Genomic DNA, 19343 nt, shown 5'->3' with positions numbered 1-19343 from the left:
TTCCTTCTGCTTCATCTTTTTTTCTCCTCTCTCATATGTCTTTGTTTTATTTGTAACCCAGAAGTCAGCTGTGGTTTCCTGGCCTTTGAGATCTGGATGATATTGCTTTGAACTTACTCCATGCCCTGTGGAATTCCAAAGTCTTCCCACACTTCTAAAACTCCCATGGGAAGTGGAGGGGGCTTTTATTTTTGTGGTCACTTCTGACTCCAACCTCGGCACTTCCCTTGGATTCGTTTGGTTCACAGGCCATTTTACCACCGCCACAACTCCCCTCGTCCCCCACCATCCAATCGTCCCTTGCCAGTTGCCCCTGAGATGAGATTCTACTTCTTACTTGATTTCCATAAGAACAAAAATAAACAACACTGTAGTGAGTTGAATAGTGTCCTCCTGAAAATATACGTCCACATGGAATGTGACCTCATTTGGAAACAGGATCTCTGCACATGTAATTAGTCAAGTTAAGATGAGGTCATGCTGGAATAGGGTTAGCTCTACATCCAATGACTGATGTCCTTACAAAAGGACACACAAAGATACACAGAGAAGAGGGCAGCCATGCAAAGATGGAAGCAGAGTTGGAGTTTTGAGGCTATAAACCAAGGAACTTCAAGGATTTACATGACCAACAGAAGCTAGGAAGAGGCAGGGAAGGATTCTCCCCTAGAGCCTCTGGAAGGAGCATGGCCCTGCTGACTCCTTGATTTTGGACTTCTGGCCTCCAGAACTGTGAGAGAATAAACGTCTGTTGTTTTAAGTCACTCGGTCTGTGGTACATTGTACAGCAGCCCTAGAAATGAATACATTCCATTTGCATTTGGGTGTGTAGGCAAATTTCCTGAGGATTTGAGAGTGGAGGGTAGGACAGAAGGGAACCTACTTTTCAGCTCTCCATCCCTGCTGTTCCACTGGTTCCCACTTTCCTTTCCCCGACTCAACTTGTTTCTTCATCTCCTCTTTCTACAGAGTCCCCAAACTCCAAATTCATCCTACTCTATTATGCAGAACTCCAGCTCCCAAACTCAGCTCCCAGCCCACTGTTCAGGTCAGAAACCCTTCAGATCCTCAGCTGCACAAAAATACATTGCAAGGAATAGCAGCCTCCTCTCAGAAGGGAGAGGTGAGTTTAAAAAGCTATCCCTGTCCCTTTCTGAGGAGGACTGGCTCCTTCTCTATTTCCTGTCCTTCAGTCTAGCAGAGGCAATGGGGTGGGCTGAGCCAGGCTTTGCTCTCTCTTACTTCTCAGAATGTTTAGGCTATGGATTGTGAAAGTCGAGAGGGACCTGTTCGTCTGTCAGTTACTCTAGATGGATAAGACTGTCCCCTGTGTCCGGATGCTTCCCTGAACACTTCAAGGAGATACTAAAGGAATATAAGAGGTTGTCCCTCCCTAGAGAAACACTCCAAAGACAACCCTTAGTCTTTCTTCATTAAAAAGCTTTGTTCAGTTTGTTTGGTCTTTTGCATCTTCAAATAGGAATCTCTTATGTTCTACCTCCCCCTCCCCCCCACCTCCCTCTCCTCCTCCTTCACCTTCTCCTCCTCCTCCACCTCCTCTTTCTCCTCCTCCTCCCCCTCCCCCTCCTCCTCCTCCTCATCTTATGTGTAGAACTTTTAAAAGTTCTGTCACTTATTATTTTATTTTATTTCTTATCCTCGTACATTTCTAAGATCCATGGGTAAGTATTTTTCCTTCCAGTTTCTATAGAAAATAAGGAAAATCAAGCCCAGGGTAAAGTAAGTTGCCCAAGATTATCTGTGTTTGTCACAGAACTTGCCCTAAACTCTAGGCCAGTGCCCTTCCTGCAAACCCCATGGCTTTCTTAGAGTGGTCAGAAGCTGTGCCTTTAGCCTGGAAAAACCTATTTAACTTAGATCAGCCATCTGCTGTTAGAGCTAGAGCTGAAGTTTGGTTCCACTTCAAAACCATGCTGTGTTTTAAGAACAGACTTCTAACCTAATTTTAAATTTAAGTTTATAAATCAGTTTTTAAAACTCTGTATTTTGACTCTGGATTCAGAGAAATATTCTTACTAGGTTACACGAATATTTTGAAACTCAGTACTTACTTTTTTTTTTAATTCAATAAAAGTTTGCACAAACAATGCATCCCACAGGAGAAGCTTATGCCAGATCCCAGATGTTTAACACATTTGCTTCAGATATTAAAAGTTCATGGCCTCTTGTGCTTGTTAAACCAAAAAATGTAAGCCCATAGAAATGATTTTTAATAACTAGGAGTGCTGCAAGGTCAGGCTGAATTCTGGGCAACCACGGCACTTCAATAACTTTTTTGATCACAGATTGTGTGTGTGTGTGTGTGTGTGTGTGTGTAGTTAAAAAAAAAAAAAAATCCAAGCAGAGAATTCAATGAAGGGCAGCATGAACTCTTACTTTTGACTCAATTTCACTTCAATTGATACATGCAGAAATGTTCAAAAAGTTACTTTTCTAATTCTGACATCGACTACCTAGTTTGTAATCACTTACCTGGGTCTGCCATGCAATGAACCAACCATCTACTACTGAGTCTTGTTGTTCAGAATGCTGTTATCATAGTGAACATCTACTGGGGACTGACTGTGCCAATTATCATGCTGTGCATATGTTATATCATTTAACCCTCATACCTGGCACCTTCACTCCTACACTCTGAGTCCCAGCCACTTTCCTCTCTCACCTTGATTATAGGCAGAATCAGTTTACCTGGTCCCTCTGCCTTCACTTCTGCCCCTGTCCCTTCCACTCTATTCTCAACCCAACAGTTGGAGCGATCTGTACTAAAAAAATCAGTTCATGTCATTCCTCAACTCCAAACTCTCCAATGGCTTCTCAGCCTATTTAGAGTAGCAGCAAATGTTTAATAACAGCCATGCCATCTCCTTTACCTCATGTTCCTTTTTGTTTGTTTGTTTTTTAGATGGAATCTCGCTCTGTCGCCCAGGCTGGAGTACAGATGCGTGATCTCGGCTCACTGCAAGCTCCTCCTCCTGGGTTCATGCCATTCTCCTGCCTCAGCCTCCCGAGTAGCTGGGACTACAGGTGCCCACCACCACGCCTGGCTAATTTTTTGTATTTTTAGTAGAGACGGGGTTTCACTGTGTTAGCCAGGATGGTCTCAATCTCCTGACCTCGTGATCCACCCACTCAGCCTCCCAAAGTGCTGGGATTACAGGCGTGAGCCACTGGGGCAGGCCAACTCTACCCCATGTTCTTCTGCCCTTTCTTCCTACCCTTCTCTCTCTCTTTCTTTTGCTCCAGTGGCTCTGGCCCTCTCAGTTCCTCTAACATATCATGCAACTTTCTTGATATGGTATGGTTCACTGGTCAAGCAAAGATTAAAGCACACACATTATATTACATCTATTAAGGTAGGAAAGTGGGAGATCATTTGTTTTAAACAACAAGTTTGTGATCTATTGGTGGGGGTAACAAAATTCAAAAATTCATGATAATCTATTCTTTCACAACAATCTTTGCTTTAGGAAATGTGATCAAAGACAGGTTTCCCGATTGAAAAAGTTAAGGCTAGTGAGGCAGAGCATATATATATATATATATATATATATATATATATATATATATATCTTTTTTTTTTTTTTTTTGAGATGGAGTTTCACTCTCATTGCCCAGGCTGGAGTGAAATAGCATGATCTCCGCTCACCACAACCTCCGCCTCCCGGGTTCAAGCGATTCTCCTGCTTCAACCTCCCAAGTAGCCAGGACTACAGGCATGCACCACCATGCCTGGCTGATTTTTTTTTGTATTTTTAGTAGAGACAGGGTTTCTCCAAGTTGGTCAGGCTGGTCTCGAACTCCCAACCTCAGGTGATCTGCCCACCTCGGCCTCCCAAAGTGCTGGGATTACACGCATGAGCCACCGCGCCTGGCTGCATTTTTATTCCAATAGAATATGCCTATTGCTGGGAGGCTGTTTGTTTTCACCTACTGTATAATGTTAAGGATTGTGAAATTTACATTATGGGAATCTAGAACCCGTGATTAACTTATTGAACCATTGAATGAGCAATGATACTTGAAAACTAAGGCTATCTTGAATAGTTAGAAAATGAATCATTTTGGGAAATGTACTTCAGATAATTCAGATAATACTTTTTGAAGCACTAAACCTTTAAATAACTTTATTCATTTTGATGGATGCTAAAAATAAAGTGTGGACCACTTTTTGTCTTAGTAGCTAGACTCCATGTATAGAGTTTTACTTCATGATGATTCAGGATAAACACTGGTGGCATAATACAGTGTGGAGGTCTGTTTGCCCATATGCTGAATGGCACCAGGCTAGTGTGCTTCTTGGATCTGCATGTCTTCTTTGAATACTTTTACATAGGCACTTGGGAAGAGAAAAAGGAGCTATAAATAAGCAATTTTCAGCCTGAGAATTTTGTGGGAGCCTCAGCCATAGTGATACTTCAAAGGGACAGGTAAGGTTATGTGCTAATTATAAGTGAAAGAGCCTTAGGTGATTTTTAAAACCTCCTTCTTCATTCTGATGCTACCGCAACAGCATCAAACAGCTCTAGAGCACTGGCCACTTACAGAACTTGGGACCAGAGACACTATTTAGACCAAACAGAGGGAGAACAACCAAAGAAAGGTTGGAGAGGTACTGTCCACAAATTCCACTCACTTTGCAGTTTGTTTACAGGAAGCTCTGTTCATGACACTGAAATTGTCATTCAGCCCAAGACCAACTTAAGTTGCCAATATTAATATTTATACACACCCTATATTATTGTAAAGTGGTCTTCATTATATAATTCGCATTTAAATAGTCCTTTGGAACAGTGGTCCCCAATCTTTTTGCAGCAGGACTAGTTTCATGGAAGACAATTTTTCCATGGACTAGGGGTGAGGGGATGGTTTGGGGATGATTCAAGCACATTACATTTATTGTGAATTTTATTTCTATTATTATTACATTATAATATATAATGAAATAATTATATATCTCACCATAACGTAGAATCAGTGGGAGCCCTCAGCTTGTTTTCCTGCAACTAGATGGTCCCACCTGGGGGTAATGAGAGACAGTGATAGATCATCAGACATTAGAACTGTTTTCTTTTTTTTTCAAGATGGAGTCTTGCTCTGTCACCCAGGCTGGAGTGCGGTGGTGCAATCTCGGGTCACTGCAACCTCCACCTTCCAAATTCAAGCAATTCTCCTGCCTCAGACTCTTGAGTCGCTGGGATTATAGACACCCACCACCACACCTGGCTAATTTTTGTATTTTTAGCAGAGAAGGGGTTTCACAATGTTGGCCAGGCTGGTCTTGAACTCCTGACCTCACGATCTGCCCGCCTTGGCCTCCCAAAGTGGTGGGATTACAGGCGTGAGCCACTGTGCCTGGGCAGGTATTAGATTCGCGTAAGGAGCATGAAACCTAGATCCCTCATGTGTGCAGTTCACAGTAGGGTTTGTGCTCCTATGAGAATCTAATGCTGCCACTGATCTCACAGGAGGCGGAGCTCAGGTGGCAATATGAGTGATGGGGAGAGGCTGTAAATACAGATGAAGCTTCACTTGCTCACCTGCTGTTCAACTCCTGCTGTGTGGCCTGGTTCCTAATAGGCCACAGACTGGTACTGATCCAAGGCCAGCGGTTTGGGGATCCCCGCTTTGTAGTGTATAAAATACTTTTGTGTTTTTTCTTTCATTCACCAAATATTTATTCAGTATGTACTACACTGTCCTAGGCTTTAAAGTAGACGTTGGAAATGCAAAGATGAATATGGCCCCATACCTCCCCAATTTTTATTTTGATTATTATCATGACTCTGAGAGGTTGCTAAGGCAACAATTTTAATTGTCCCTTTTTTTTTTCTTTTTTTTTTTTTAGGAAAGAGATTGAGGCTCAGGGAAGCTCTTGCAATGTCATCATGTTTAAAAAGTATTAATGCCCGAACTTCAACTCAGGTTTTCTGCCTCTAAATCCCATTTTTTAAACCCAATCTTTTCTTTTCTTTTTTTGAGATGGAGTTTCACTCTTGCCCAGGCTGGCACGCAATGGCGTGATCTGGGCTCACTGCAACCTCCACCTCCCAGGTTCAAGTGATTCTCTTGCCTCAGCCTCCTGAGTAGCTGGGATTACAGTCGCATGCCACCACGCCCAGCTAATTTTCTGTACTTTCAGTAGAGACAGTGTTTCACCATGTTAGCCAGGCTGGTCTCAAACTCCTGACCTCAGGTGCTCCACCCACCTCAGCCTCCCAAAGTGCTGTGATTACAGGCATAAGCCGCTGTGACTGTGCCTGGCCTCTAAACCCAATCTTTAATGCCATAAACAAATACTCAGAGGCAAGCAATTAAAGAAAATAAAAATGTATGCAAATCACAGTCGAATAAAAATGCTAGACCCAGTTCTAAAGAATCTTATAGGGACACAGTTTTCTCAGTACTCATATTAAATCTCTTGTGTTTAAGTGACAAGAACTAAACATGTATTAACTTAGGTAAAATATATTAGTTATGGGCTTATACCTGGTGTGGTTTGTGTACTAGTACTAGGGGAAAAGTAGAGGTGAATTCAACCAAGAATGCAACCAAGAAATCTAATGCCTTTGGAATCCTTCACCATCTCTTATCTTTACTTCTCTTGGCACATCAACTTCACAGTCTGTTATTATGGATTGACCTCTTCTACCTAAAGTGTCTTCTGTTACTACAAAGAGGACTGACTGTTTTTTTCTAGTTATAGTTTAAAAAAAAATTCTAGGGAAGGATTTTGATTGATCGCCTTGGGTTAGATACCATCTCATGAACCAATCAACTCTGACTGGGGAAGTGCAATAGTGGGAAGTCACAGCGGCCACGCAACTTTGGAATGGAGGAAGAGTGGGCCTCATGATGAGACTAAAAGCAGATGTCGACTCTGTCTCCTATACTTAATTCACACAAATGTTTTTTTCATGAAATATCCTATTAAATTTCTGGAGATGAAAGGTTCGCTGAACTCCATTACACTGTTGTGCTGTGTTTAACGGAGGCAGCACAAGGTCAAAGGTAGAAACAGGAAAAAGCCATGTAGAAAATTAAGGAATCCTCATTACTTTTAGTGACAGCCTGCCCAAAAAGTGAAAAAGGAAGGCAGGATTTGCATATGGCCCAAAGCAGTGAAAGCAAAATAGTGAATGTTGGAGAGATGATGACTACGAAGAAGAGCTAGGCATACAGCATCGCAGCAACAAACGACACGAATTTTCAGCCACGGCTGAAGTCATCTTGGAAAAGACAGGAGGAAGAGTACAGAAACTCCTGGAGCTTGAGAGGTTATTAATCTTCTGGTCTACTCCCTTCATTTTTCATGTGAGTAGACAGATCCAGGGAGGAGAAGTAATCTTCCCAAGACTGTCATAAAGCCTTAGTTATTTCATTGGCAAAAATGGGAAAAATAATGAGACCAACCCTTACATATGTCAGGAGGTTTTTCTTCAGAGAGAAATTGGAATAAAGTTACCAGAAGTTGAATAGTGCATCTTCCTCCCACTAGGCAAGGGAGCCGGAATAAATATGCAGATGGCTGAAGAAGGTAAGGCAGTTAACAAAAATAGGAGATGCCAGAGAAGGGGAAAAGGGAGGATCTGCAGTCACATGGGTCTTCAAAGTAGACAATCTGTATCATGCTAGACCCTCGACTGGCTTACCCAGGATACTCCTAATCCTGTGGGTTCTCTCTTAGTTATGTGCCTGGGCTGGTCACCACCTGAGGGTTTTCTCATTTACCTGTCCCTTCTTTCAGATATCTTAAATTGGTGAAGCGACTTTCCCAACATCCATTCTATCCCATAAGCAGCAGCCATGTGGTTTGGGAAACTGGTCTCAATTTAAGGGATAGGCCTGATCAGCCAAAATGATATCTTATCCTCTTTGCCAGTATTGGTTCAAAAGTAAGCATGTGACCTAATTCTGGCCAAAGAGATAAGAGGAGAGGTTTGCTGGCTTCTGGGAAAGTTACTTTCTCTTAAGAGCATTCCAGGAGAATTTATTCTATTCTCTTCACCTGAGTTGAAGGAGGAGGGTCTTCCCCTGGCAGTCATTCTACAACCACAAATGGAACTAGATTTAGGATGAAACTTACACAATGCAGAACAGAGTAAAGGGAAGGAAAACACTCAATGCTAAATGGTTGAATTGGAAATAAATGACTCTGAAGGCTGATCTATCTTTGGATTTCCTCATAGGTTAACCATATTAGTTATCTATTGTTGTGCAACAAACTTTTCCCAAACAGTGGCTCAAAACAACAGCATTTTATCGTTATTTAGTTTATGAATCCGCAATGTGGGCAGGGCTGAGTGGGAAAGGCTTGGATCTACTCGACAAGGGGTGAGGTGGCGCAGCTTAGCCAGGACCAGGGGGAATCCACTTCCAAGACGGCTCCCTCACAAACTGGAAAGTCAATGCTGGCTCAGTCAGATGTGAAGGTCATGGGCCTCATTCCTTTCTACGTGGCCCTCTTCATGTGGGTCTCCACAAACTGCGCGGGCTTCCTCACAGCATGGTGACTGAATTCCAAGAGTAAGCACACAAAGATAACTATGTAGAAACTGCATCACCTTTTATGACCTAGCGTCAGCCATCATATAGTATCATTTTCACTGTACTTTGCTGGTTGATCAGTCACTATGGTTAGCCTAGATGCAGTTCAGAGGACACAGTTTCCAGCTTTTGTTGAAAGGAGTTTCAAAGAATTGTGGACAATTTAAACCATTACAGAAACTAAAACATTTCCTTTTTTTTTTTTTTTTTTTTGAGATGGAGTCTTGCTCTGTTGCCTAGGCTGGAGTGCAGTAGCATGATCTCGGCTCACTGCAACCTCCGCCTCCCGGGTTCAAGCAATTCTCTGGCCTCAGCCTCCTGAGTAGCTGGGATTACAGGTGCCCACCCCCATGCCCGGATAATTTTCATATTTTTTAGTAGAGATGGGGTTTCACCATGTTGCCAGGCTGGTCTTGAACTCCTGATCTCAGGTGATCCACCTGCCTTGGCCTCCCAAAGAGTTGGGGTTATAGGCCTGAGCCACCACACCCAGCCTCCTTTTTTTTAGACGGAGTCTTGCTCTGTCACCCAGGCTGGAGTGCAGTGGCATGATCTTGGCTCACTGCAAGCTCTGCCTCCTGGGTTCACGCCATTCTCTTGCCTCAGCCTCCCGAGTAGCTGGGACTACAGGCGCCTGCCACCATGCCCGGCTAATTTTTTGTATTTTTGTAGAGATGGAGTTTCACCGTGTTAGCCAGGATGGTCTCGATCTCCTGACGTCATGATCCACCCACCTCGGCCTCCCAAAGTGCTGGGATTACAGGCATGGGTCGCCACGCCCAGCCTTCCTTGTGTTTATGAACATTGGAATTGGATTTTCTGTTATTTGGGGCTGAAAGCATCCTTTTTGAATTGGGTTTTCTGTTTATTTGGGGCTGAAAACATCCTTATTGATACAGTTAGTGTCACCTCAGCTGCGGGCAGCAGAATATCCTTAACTAACAGCTCTCAGTCACAATGCCAATTGTAACAAAGTTACCGGTAATTTGTTACCAGTAATTTAACACAAAGGTTTTGCAATTGTTCATTTTTTGTTCTTTTCTAATCACAGCAGAATCAAGCTTACCACAATAATAGCAGAAGAGTCATTTACTTAAATTCAAATAGAATTCTCTGAATGGGAGTAAAGGGATGGAATCAAAGCGAGGATGCTCCACCTGGCACGTGGGAGCTTTACTCCAGGTTGAGAGCTGTTGGGCTGGATGCCTCTTTTGGTAAGAGAGCTGGAAACAACTTTAGGGTTTCGTTGCTCTGGCTCAAATTCTTTTTCTTCTCCACATAAGCTCTTGTGAAGCCAGTGCAGCTGAAGACTTGTCACCAGGCATTTGATATTCTCTCTCTAGTTTTGATGATCTTTTGGTGGACAAGGGAAGATATCTAAAAATATATATATATATATAGATCTTCTGTCTTGGTCCTCTCCACGATGAACTCTACCTAAATACAATAAATCATTTTTTTAGGGTCCACTGTGTTTTTAGCACTCTGATAAGGCATTGCAGATAGAACCACAATAAGATGTTACTGCAAGAATCTAGAAAACAAATAGAAGGCAGTTGGAGAGCAATGGGAGGCTACTTAAAATTCAGTCCTAATGCAGGTGTGACAGTCTTACAAAAGAAAGGAGAGAAAGAGCTGAACATCTATCTGCTGGATTTCAGGGTACTTCCCTGCCCAGAGGTGCAGCAGCAGATCCCTTCACCCTCTCCTCCCCAGCTACCTCTGAGTGGACCAGGGTGAACATCTGACCAACGGGTGCCCAACTATAGACCAGCCAGCAATTTGTACTTTGTGTGTGGCCTGGTCGGAAAATATGAGCTGAGCCAATCAGATTCCTCTCCCAGAAAACTGGGAAGGGAGAAGCACTTACTTCTAAGATGGTGGGTCCTGAGCCCAAAGGCTGGACAGATATCCCATCGAGGAAGTAATTAGAGAATCAGGTGTAGACTGCAGCTTTGAGAGAATGGTGACTCAGATAAGCTGATTGGGATGTGCAGGTGTGCAAAAAGAAGCAGTCTCCATGAAATGCGTGGCTGAAGGGTGTCTGGGCTACCTTAGCTTCTGCCCTTTCTGATACCTGCTTGTTCAGTTTTCTGAATATGTTCCCATTGTTTTCTTACCCAAAGTAAGGGTAGGAGTAGAATACCATTCCCTGACTTTTACTTGAGCTAATTGGAGAGGTTTTCTGTTATTTGTAACCATCAGAATTTTGTCCAGAACAAGGCAAGGACCCACAGAAGAGATAATTTCATTGGACTTTGAGTAAGGAAGCAACCCTAAGTCTGGGCTTTACAATTTACCAACTAAATCTGTGACTTAACAAAAGGAGCTTGAGCTTTAGAGTCACATCTAGCTTTGGGTTCAAGTCCAATCTGTACCATTACTTCTTTGTGATCTTGGAAAAGTTACTTATCTGTAACCTCTAGATAATGCCTACTAATTCTTAAATGGTTGTTGCAAGAATTAAACTAGATGTATAAACATGTTTGTTTTGAGATGGAGTTTCACTCACTCTGCTGCCCAGGCTGGAGTGCAGTGGCACCGTCTCTGCTTACTGCAACCTCCACCTCCCGGGTTCAAGTGATATTCCTGCTTCAGCCTCCCGAGTATGTGGGATTACAGGTGTGCGCCATGTCACTAATTTTTTGTGGAGACGGGGTTTTGCCATGTTGGCCAGGCTGGTCTCGAACTCCTGACCTCAAGTGATCCAACCCCTCCTCAGCCTCCCAAAGTGCTGGGATTACAGGCATGAGCCACCACACCCAGCCAATGTATATACACTTACTTATATGGACCATTAACACAGTGTTTGGCACGTAGTAGGTCCATGAAGAATGACAGCTATTATCATCTCCAAGTATGTCGATGTACTATTTGGATGGGAGAAAGGAAGTAATCTTCAACCCTGGTCCCTCCCAGTAACATAAGATGGCTTCTTTTTTTTTTTTGAGACATAGTCTTGCTCTGTCGCCCAGGCTGGAATGCAGTGGTGCAATATCGGCTCACTGCAACCTCCGCCTCCTGGGTTCAAACGATTCTCCTGCCTCACCCTCTCGAGTAGCTGGGACTACAGGCATGTGCCACTGCGCCCAGCTAATTTTTGTGTTTTTAGTAGAGACGGGGTTTCACCACGTTGGCCAGAATGGTCTCGATCTCTTGACCTCACGATCTGCCCACCTCGGCCTCCCACAATGCTGAGATGACAGGCATGAGCCACCACATTGGGCCCATAATATGGTTTTGATGGAAGCATTTTTATATTTCCCAACATTTAAAGAGTGGCTTTATATATTGGGGTGTGTGAGTCTGTGGGCATGTGCGCATGCGTGTTTGTTTGATGAGGGTGTTATTTGGCTCTTCCTCCCCTCTTTCCCACTGAAGTTGTATTCACTATGTCATTGTTATTAATCAGGCATGCAATATGAGATGAACAGGGGTGATGAGTTGGTCAGGCTGCCAAACAAGTTCATGTTTTGTAGGAAATGCCAAATCGTTTCCTGAGGGGATGTTTCTCAGGAATGGAAGGGTATGCCTCTCTGGCCCCCACAGACCCTGTCCCCTCCCTGAAGTGCTGTCAACTCGCGGGGCAGTGGGATAGCTCTTTAAAAGCCACTTTATGGAGCTGCCGCCCAGCTGTGCTGGAAATATATTTGCATTGTTTTCCTTTTTCCTTTCTTCTGGTAAAAATGTAACCCACGTCAAGTAGGAAATGTATTACAGACCTCCCACATTTCCTCAAAAACTATCCCAACATCATTAGTCCTGTCATAAGCTAGAAGGGTGGAGGAAGATAGTGAAGGGCTGGGAGTGGTGGAGAAAGAAGGAATGTCTGGAAAAAATAGGATTATAAAGCATTTTGGGCCCTCCCTCCACTTCTAATTCATAGAGAGACTAACGTGTAAACTAACAAACGAAAGGTCTTAACTAAAGGCTTAAAAAAGATGTCCTTGAATATTTGGTTCATCTGCCAACCACATTTATTCATGAATTATCTTTATGGATGTGGAGCGGGTTTAAAGACAGATGAAGAAAGCTCTGGCGTCCTAAAACTGCCTGGGGTTTTTGCTGGGCATAGGTATTTTCCTAAAACTCTGATGAAAGCAGAAGTTACAAATGATAGGCTTCGAATGTTATTTCATACAGTGATTTTGAGTGGCATGTACAATCACTAATATTCAGAAGTAACTTTATGAAAAGCTGTTAAATCTTTCTTATCTCTGCTATTAACAAATATTTAGATTTTGTATCTAACCCAAAGGACAGAAAATTCCAAGTAGAATTGTATTGAGGGTGAGAAACTGAATCTTTTAACTTACCATTGGCTAAATTGGTGCTGCCTAGTGACTTGGGAGAGGAGTCCTGGGAACATTGGTCTGGAACTCTGGGGCCATGACGGGGTTAGATTTTCCCCATTCCAGAAAATCATGGTGGGAGGATATGTCAGGTCACTATTTCTGTGTAACAAATATCCCCAAAATGCCATGGTACAAAAAAAAAAAAAAATCATCTTTTATTTCTCATGCTTGCTGGGCAGCTGGGGATTAGCTGTTCTAAGCTGGGTTTACCTGGCATGACTCTGCTTTAGGGTGTCTTACCCTCCTTGGACCAGCTGGCTGGCCCAGGGAAGTCTTCTAGCATTCGTAGAAGTACAAGAAGGCAAGCAGAAACACATGAAGTCTCTTAAGGCCTAAGTGCAGAACTTGAACACAATTACTTCCATTTCATTCTATTGACCAAAGCAAGTCACATGGCTGAACCCAAAATCAAGGGGTAGGGAAATAAACTCCACTCCTTCAGTGGAAGGAACTTCGAAGTCATAGGCTTTGGATATGGGCATGGATACAGTACACGATGAAGTCCTGGGGCCAATACTGTAACCTACTAAAAAGAAGGAATATGACTAGGACTGTGGCTCCAGTAAGTGGAACCACATAGCTTATCTGCAACTTTGACAGGTTAGTCCCTTCTGTAGTATTGATGGTAGCTATCATAACTCAATGCTAACATTCAATATTACTCCCAACTCTCCTAATTTTCATTCCATTTCCCTGATCAGGCAACCTTTTGGTTATCATTTAGCTTCCTGGATAGCTATTTCTTCAGGGCATAGTGTTTGGCAAAAAAATACACATGTTTGGGCCTTGCAACAATCCTATTTCTCATTCTATATTAATAGACAGACATACTGTTGTCTACTTCTGGTGAGCCTGACCAAACTTCCTTCTTCAAGAGAGATTTACACAGTATGCTAAAAGAGAAAAGGAGCAAGTTTCTAAGCTTGAAAAACTGAAAGTCAGTTCTTCTGTTACATAAATTCAATGTGAAGGCAGTGGGCAACCAGTCACCCTCTTATGGGGAGACCACTACTAGGGCATAATTGTTACCCAAATTTCTGTAGTTCCTATATATAAATAACTTCAGCACTTGGCCTTTAATAGTGTAGGAGAAGGAGGTCGGGCATGGAGGCTCATGCCTGTAATCTCAGCACTTTGAGAGGCCAAGGTGGGCAGATGGCTTGAGCTCAGGAGTTTGAGACCAGCCTGGGCAACATGGTGAAACCTTGTCTCTGGGCAACATGGTAAAACCCTGTCTCTACAAAAAAAAAAAAAAAAAAAAAAAAAAACAACAAAAAATTAGCCGGGTGTGTTGGCATATCTATACTCCCAGCTACTCAGGAGGCTGAGATGGGAGGACCAGCTGAGCCTGGGAGGTGGAGGCTGCAGTGACCCATGATCATGCCACTGCACTCCAGACCCTGTCTAAAAAACAAAACAAAACAAAAAAAGGTGGAAGGGAATGGTAGTACAATCCACATAATCTTATTGCTAGGTAGCCAAGAACATGAATGGTGTATTAGAGGGGTTTAATCAGGGAAGCAGAACCCCTAGAGTCTTACTGATAAGAGACTAATCTCTTGCAGAATTATGTGAGAAACTGGTGAAGTAAAGGTCTGAAAGCAGAATTGAAGGATTAGAGAAAAGTGACTAACCAGCCATCCTGAAGTCCTGTACAGGTGGACTTGTAAGGCCAGAACTTGTAATGATTCTAGGAAGCCGCACATGTCTAACTGCTGGAGTGGTACCCAGGAGAGGAGCTGTGGAAAAGTCCATAGATAGCTGACACTTCTGGAGGTCTCCCACCAAGCTCTGGAGTCATCTTGGGTCCTCTGGCCAGCAGGGACTGGAGTTGGAAAGAAGAGCTAGACATGGGGAGGAGGACGAGCTGGAACCTGCCAGAATCTCTGTGTGTCTGCCACCATGTGTAGTCACAAGGATCTTCAGAGGGAGTGGCTCTGCTCCACTTTCACCTTCCAAATCTTGCCTCAATTCTTCTTTTTGGCCAACCTAACTTGTAACCATGTAGGGAAATAAATTTGGGGAAATGGAGTTCCAATTTAAGCAAGTTGACATGGGTCCAGAAGAATGCAGGGTCATTTGCTTCAGGTTTGAGTCATTTCTTCCAGTCCATACAGAGGTCACAGAAGTAGGGGTTTAGATGTTTCTCTGCTCTTCTCAGTGAGTTTGGGGCCTTTGTTCTTGAATCCTGATCAGTTTCATGTGCTCTCATCCTCTTTGGACCAGTTGCTCAGCCTGGGTGAGCCAATCATGTGGTTGGTGGAAAACCTTTTGTTTTTGGATTCTCTCTTTGTTTCCTCCTTCATAGATTTCCTTTGACCCCACTGGTGCTATTGCCTCCTGCTCTAGGTGCTGAATATTTTTCATTTAGACCTCTAATACAACTGTGTCAGCCTTTTAGTGCTATGAAGTTTCATTGATTAGTGGGGTTTGGAGGAGGCAGATGGGTGTTTTGAGGAAGGGCTTTGTGGGAGGGCACTGAGAAATGAGACTTTCATGATTAGTTCTCTTGGTGGAGCATCTGTGACCAGGCATTATCCCATTGTTACCTTAGTTTGGTGGGTAACAGTTATCCAGGTAAGAAGATGATGAGGGAGGGAATGAAAAAAGAAAAAAGCAACTCATCTCACTACAAATAGTTCCTAGCTTATTCGACTATGTATCCTGTGGATTAATGGGCAAATTCCTCAGTAAGATATTCAAGACCCTTTAGAGCCTAGCCTTTTTATTTCTCTCTTCTCCCAAATATGTACTAGACTTTGAGTAACACTGGATCTCCTGAAGCCCACTCAGGGAAACCCTTCGAAGTGCTCGAAAGAGAGAGAGAAGTGCAGATAAAGATGATGAAGAAGGCATGATGGTGACTCTGTGCTTGTTTTCAGGTGAAGATGTCAGCATTCTCATAAGGTGGCCACCTGAAAGATAGAGAGCTATGTATCCACAAAGATTTTTCTTTATCTACTTGGGACAAACTTAAATTTTCTATGACTTTAATACACTCCTTGATAAATTTTCATGTTCTATGTCTCCCGTAGAATGCCGATAGCACGAGAAACATTTTTTTGATATGTTTAATGTAATCTATATGTCATCATCCATGACAGTGCCTATCAGAGTAGGTAAAGCTAGATGTTGGAAAAAAAAAAAAAACCCAAATACTAGTGGCTTAACACAATAAAGTATATTTTTCACTCACATCACCATCCAATCAAAGTTAGTGGGCAGTGGGAAGAGCTTTGTTCCATGAAGCCAATCAAGGACACAGATATTTCTCCCATCTTGTCATATTGTGAGCTTTAGCAATGGTTACCATGGTTTAGTCCAAGGTTGTCATGGAATGGAAAGAGGGAGAGAGTAGGGTGAAGGCTCACCTGTTCTTAGTTGCCTAGATGCAAAAGTAAAACTCTATTTCTGCTCAAATTCCATTGGTCAGAACTGGCCACATGACCTTATCTAGATGCAAGGGGAGTGAATGGGCAAAGCAGTTTAGCTTCATGCCCGGGGAGAAGAATTGAGGTTTGGTGAGCATCCATGATATTTCTAAAATGTCACTTTCTCTCTGAAGCAAGTGCCTAGGACTGCATCTGTTATATGGTAGGCACTCAGAAATATTTTTTGAACAAATACATGAAATGAATGAATATGTATAGGCTTCTGCTGTTATGTTCTAAGGCAGAAAATAGGAATGAAATAATTTTGAGAGAAGCAAACATCTGTCTGCTACCCACTATATTCATGACCATTTATTTGTAAAATTATTTCACAAGCACTCTAGGAATTCATACTCTTTTGAAGCTATGTTTTCATTTATTCAACAAATTGTTGGGTGCCTTCTATGTTAAGTGCTATGCTGTGTGGTCAGGAAATAGAGGTTGAAGTCATTATTCCTGCCCATTGGTAACTCACTTGGAATGTATCTAGAGGGAAGTGGGAAAAGAAGCCAGTAATTGCAGCTATTACATAGGCACCATGATAGACATACACATGGATTGTGGTGGTTATGCTGGGAAATGGCACCTAATTGAGTCAGGAATGGGAGTTGTGGGGCTTCATTGTCTAGAAGAGGTGGTATTTTGGTTGGATGAACATGAGTTTGCTAGTTGATACTCATAAGAGAAAGGTAGAGGGAATGGTATGTGCAAATTTGACAGTTTAGGGAACTGCAATTCCTTCAGTAGGTCAAAAAAGTGTGATGGAAATACTGGGAGATAAGGCTGGAGAGGTAGGCTTGGGCTGAGTCACAAAGCACTTCTAAACTGCATTAAATAAAGAATGAATAGGGGTTTAGAGTAGGAATTATGTGATTTTCTCTATCAAATGAAAGAATTGATACACACAGTATATCTAAGCAGCCGCGTTATCCATATTGACCAGTCTATTTTTCTCCTTAGATCAGCTTCAAATAATATAAAATTGCTAAATTAAAAAACAAGCAAAAACCTGTTCATAATATTTTGAGGACAATCCTTTTGTGGGAAGAGATTAGAAATTAGAGCACAAAGAAAGGTGTACAATACCCTCCATTCATGTAGCCTTGCCTCAGATAGAACAGGAAGGAGGCCCATTTCAAGGAAAACAAAGGAATTGGCTTCATGATTTTACAAGAAAAACTGTATCTGTCAATAGAGAGGATTCTTCTAGGAAAGTGTTTTAAGATGGACTAGGGAAGAAAACTGGGAACAATTAGGGAAGCTCCTGCTCTTGGTACTTCTGCATCAGCAAAGAGGTTGTTAAAGGTGTTCATTTAAGGAACCAAGTAACAGCTCACTTCAATTAGTAGTTATCGAGCATTCATTCCTCCTTCATTCATTCAGTACATTTCAATGACACTTTTGTGCCCTGCACTAAGTCAGGTGCTGTAAGGAAGTAAAATATAGGTAAACTTATGGTCTTGCCCTTGAGAAGATTCAACTAACACATGAATCCAGTAATTTCTAACCAAGGATGTGCTCTCCTTAGGTAGCAAGGGAAGCTGGGCACCGTGGCTCATGCCTGTAATTCCAGCACTTTGGGAGGCTGAGGCGCGAGGATTGCTTGAAGCCAGGAGTTTCAGATCAGCCTGGGCAGCAAAGCATGACCCTGTCTCTATAAAAAAATTAAAAAATGTAGCCAGGCATGGTGGCATGTGCCTGTAGTCCAAGCACACTTGGGAGGCTGAGGTGGGAGGATGGCTGGAGCCCAGGAGTTTGAGACAGCAGTGAGCTATGATTGTGCCACTGCAATCCAGTCTGGGCAACAGTGAGAGCCTGTCCAAAAAAAAAAAAAAAGGAACAAATGAGAGAGAGAGCAGAGAGAGAGAGAGAAAGAATATTAGTCTAAAATGCCTTGGAGTTCAAAGTTCAGATTCAAATCTTGACTGTATGTTTGGGCAACCACTAACAGGTTGTCTAACCTTTAAATATTTTCAAAAGCAAAATGAAGATAATAACAGCTACATTGCAATTTCCAGGATTAAATGAAATGACTCATGAAACCTTTGTGTAAACAGTGCAGAACTTTGCAAACAGTGGTGATATATTATTAAAGGTGAACTTACTAGGACTTGAAAGCAGTGGTTTTCAAAGTATTTGTTGAAACACTAATGCCCAAGATTGGAAATAGGCATTTCTCAAGAAAAGAGTTCTATGGTCAAACACATTTGGGAGATGCAGGATCAAAGAAAGTAAAACATGGTTCTTAGGTCTGTAAAATGCTAGTATGCATTGTGAATCTCAAGGAAAACAAGTATTGTGTGTCTCTTTCCCCCAGATTAATGTGATCTGGGGATCTACCCCTACCCCCACTCCAGCATCTCTAGGACCTTGAGATGGACAGAACTCACTCTGGGAAAGACTGCTCTCCAGGAAGAAAAGTATGAATCTTTCTTTCGATTTTACAGTCCCACCACCCAGGCCGGCACCGTGGCTCAATGCCTGTAAACCCAGCACTTTGGGAGGCAGAGGTGAGAAGATCACGTGAGTCCAGGAGTTCGAGACTAGCCTGGGCCACATAATGAGACCTCATCTCTACCAAAAAATTAAAAAATTAGCCTGGCATGCTGGCTCGCGCCTGTATTCCCAGTTGCTTGGGGGAGGGGCTGAGGCAGGAGGATCACTTCAGACCTGAAGGTCGAGGCTGCACTGAGCCATGAGCGGCCACTGCACTCCAGCCTGGGCGACAGACCCTCTGTCAAAACAAAACAAACAAAAAATGCTGAGCCATTCTTCATCATACAATCTAGGAAACTCATTCAACAACTTTCCAAGCAGTGCTGAGATTTCCACCAAGGAAGCCCAGAGAAAAGGGCCAGGCCCCCGCTTTGCCAGGGTTTAGAGGGGATTCCCTCAGAATCGGGGGTGCGAGGTGCTGTGGTGGATACATTTAATATTCTTTCCAAGACACCCATGATGGCAAGGCAGTAGCAGATAGAAAGCAACAAAAGCG

The sequence above is a fragment of the Theropithecus gelada genome, chromosome 7b (genome assembly GCF_003255815.1).
Source record: "Theropithecus gelada isolate Dixy chromosome 7b, Tgel_1.0, whole genome shotgun sequence".
Taxonomy (NCBI): domain Eukaryota; kingdom Metazoa; phylum Chordata; class Mammalia; order Primates; family Cercopithecidae; genus Theropithecus; species Theropithecus gelada.
Note: the sequence above shows the minus strand (reverse complement) of the source record.